The sequence below is a fragment of the Amphiprion ocellaris genome, chromosome 12 (genome assembly GCF_022539595.1).
Source record: "Amphiprion ocellaris isolate individual 3 ecotype Okinawa chromosome 12, ASM2253959v1, whole genome shotgun sequence".
Taxonomy (NCBI): Eukaryota; Metazoa; Chordata; class Actinopteri; family Pomacentridae; genus Amphiprion; species Amphiprion ocellaris.
The window spans coordinates 11,389,148-11,392,170 of NC_072777.1; positions in this window are offsets into that span (position 1 = coordinate 11,389,148).

The following is a 3,023-nucleotide window of genomic DNA, read 5'->3' on the forward strand; positions in this document are numbered from 1 at the left end:
GGACCGACAGCAGAAGGTCATAAATCTCCTCTGAGATGAGTTACTGCAGCTCAGGGACGCCCGGGTGCTTTGGACGGGGGGCTGGCATGTGAAAATAGCCAACATAATCACGCCATCGCTCATGGAAAATATCCAACCACGCAAAGAAATAGTTCCACAGAGGATATTCTGACATTTGTAGCCACGTGATGTGAGTTTGACTTTATGAGAGCAGTTTTCCTTCTAAAGACAAGAGGCTGATCTCAGCAGAAAGAAGCAACCATGTTTAGATTTTGTGCCTGTCCTGTAAGACTCAGATCTGATGTTTCCTCAAAGAAAAATGCTTCATGCATTTACATTCCCACTCTACCTCTTTGGATTTGAGTCAAAGGATCTTGATGTATTTAAGCTCTAAAATACATAATAGACCTAATAATTTTTAAAATCTTTTGGTAAGTTATTTTTTTGGGCCTCTTGTTGGCTTTATTATAGACGTTAGTAGAGGCAGATAGGAAAGTAGGGAGAAGAATGAGGGGAATACCTGAAGCAAAGAACCACGAGCTGTTGTTTTGTTAGGTTTAGAAAGGCTATGCTTTAGAATATAAGAAGAACATCATTAAGGCTAGAGGACCTATGTCATCATGGTTACGATAAAAAAAAAAAAAAAAAACAACATTTAAAACAGCTATGATCATGGTTTTGGAAGAGTCATAATGGAAAAGAATCAACAATAACTATTGGTTTGAAAGTCTGAACAAACATCAGGCTAATGTGTTACATGATTTGCTGACGCATCCATCCACCCCAACCTCCTCTCTATACTGTGGCTCTGTGCTTAATGACTAGCCAATGTGCAACAGTGGAAAAGAAAAGTAAATCAAGTGTCCATCATTTGTCAGACATAATGCCAGGCAATTTGTCTGTCAAGGTTTTTGAAAGTGAGGAATTGCTGCTTTTTTCAGCACTGTAAATCAAATATCTTTGGCTTTTGGAGTGTTGGTTGAACAAAAAAGAACTGGCAATCCTTAACTTGAGACTTTTTGTCTGACACTTTAAACACTAAACAACATTTGGATTCATCTGAAATACTCGACAAATTACAAAATAAGAAAGAGAATAAATGTTTTGCCTTTTTAAAAAAAAAAAAGCTTGGACATGATCTTGGCAATCAACTTGCAATAAAGTAGAATGTATTTTTACACTGAACTCAAAACACAGTTTGCTGATAGTCTGCACCTGGTTTTAGTTTAGCTGTTGTGTCCTCATTCTCTGCTTTATCTGCTAGCTTGTGTAAGACTTGATGCAGTAAAATCCCTGCTATGCAGCTTATTATCAAGTTCAGTCTGTTTGCTTTGATGGCTGTGTGTCGATCATAGAGTTATAAATTCTTGCCATGAGTCGAAAGAGACCAATCACAGCTTGCCATCATTTTACGATCTGCATGACATCATCATGAAGGAGGTATCTGGTGAAAAAAAAAATTCTGAGAAATTCTTCTTTTTTGCCAGGATGTCATGAGGCATTCAAGATGCTACATCAGTTGTCTTTTGCTGTCACTGTATTCAGTCCTGGTTTTGTCTGCTGGGTTGGGATGTTTACTGATATCATGCAGTCTGAACTCCAGCTGAGCACATGGAGAGGCTGCAAAAACAAGATGGCTGCCAAGCTTGCTGCATCAGTGGATGTGGTCCTATGGGAGAGCTGTGTCCAGACCCAGAGGTGGAGCAGGACAGTCGATGACAGACATTATGGAGACTTTCCTCCCCTCTGTTTGGTCTGCGGTCCTCTCTATGTACATTGATGGCGGAGCGGCCGGTCTGGGTTTGACGTCAGAGGGTGGAGGTGCGGTTACAGGCCTTCAGGACCGGTGCAACTGAGATCAAAGACAGTCAGTGGTTGGCCGAGCTGCTACACAACAGACAGAAGTAATAACACACATGGGTGGAACTGACTTCATGACATCATGGTGGAATAATCTCTGTTTTCTTCTTCAATGCTGCAAAAACAATAGAGGCTTATAAAGAGGAAAGCAGAGTGAGGTATATATTTCTGAGGCACAAATACAGTGCTGCAATCTCTCTTACTGAGTCTTATTTTAATGGATAAGTGAAGTTTTTTACTGCAAAAACAAAATATTTTGTTATCTTGTGAAATGAGCCAGTGGGGTAAGGAAAATCTACTAGAACAAATTATGGAATTGAAGTGTTCTTAGAACTAGGAAGACATGCAGTGAGGCTTGTTGTAGCAATGAATTGTCAAATTCAAGCTTGAAATGTTTGAAATGAAATGAGACCATTAAGTCTAGAGCACATTTGGTGCTTGACAAGATTATTTTTCCCTGGTGAGAACAAAAAAAAAAAAAAAAAAAAGATTCAATCATGGTTTGTGTACGGATCTGGTTATTGGGTTTTCCGTTCTGAAACGGGTATTGAAAAACAAAAAACGAGTGGTTATTTGATTTTCGTTTTAAAATACAAAAATTAAAATTGAAATACAAGGCGTTTTTCCTTTTCATGATCAAAAAGGGATATACGATTTTTTTAAAATGCTTTGATTTTCGTTTTATATTTAGAATAACAAGAAAGTAAAATCAGTAAGAGACAGAAACGAAAAAAGGTCAGTTTTTTCATTTTCTGAGACCGGAAGTGGTCATCAGCAAGTGTGGTGCCAAACAGTGTACGGTGCATAGACTGTACGTACATTTTCTTTCGTTAATTTTCATGGTCAAAATGAGAGATCAGGTGGCCGATCTTAAAATAAATCAATACTGATTTTTTTTATAGAGCGTTAAAGTTTTGCGAAGCCAGGGGGCGGGACTACTTGATTGACAGTCCGGTCTGGAATGATTGACAGGTCCTGTGGAGGAGGCAGCAGAGACTCTGCTCTCCTCGTTTGGATTAATTCTGATATAATAACTGTTTGTTTATTTATCGGTGGAGCAGCAGAACATTTTCCACAGACAGTTTTCCTGCCCGTTGGCTTCTTTTAACCAGTTTTCTACCTTCGGCTGATTCTACCAGCAGACACTGAAAGGACTCTAATAG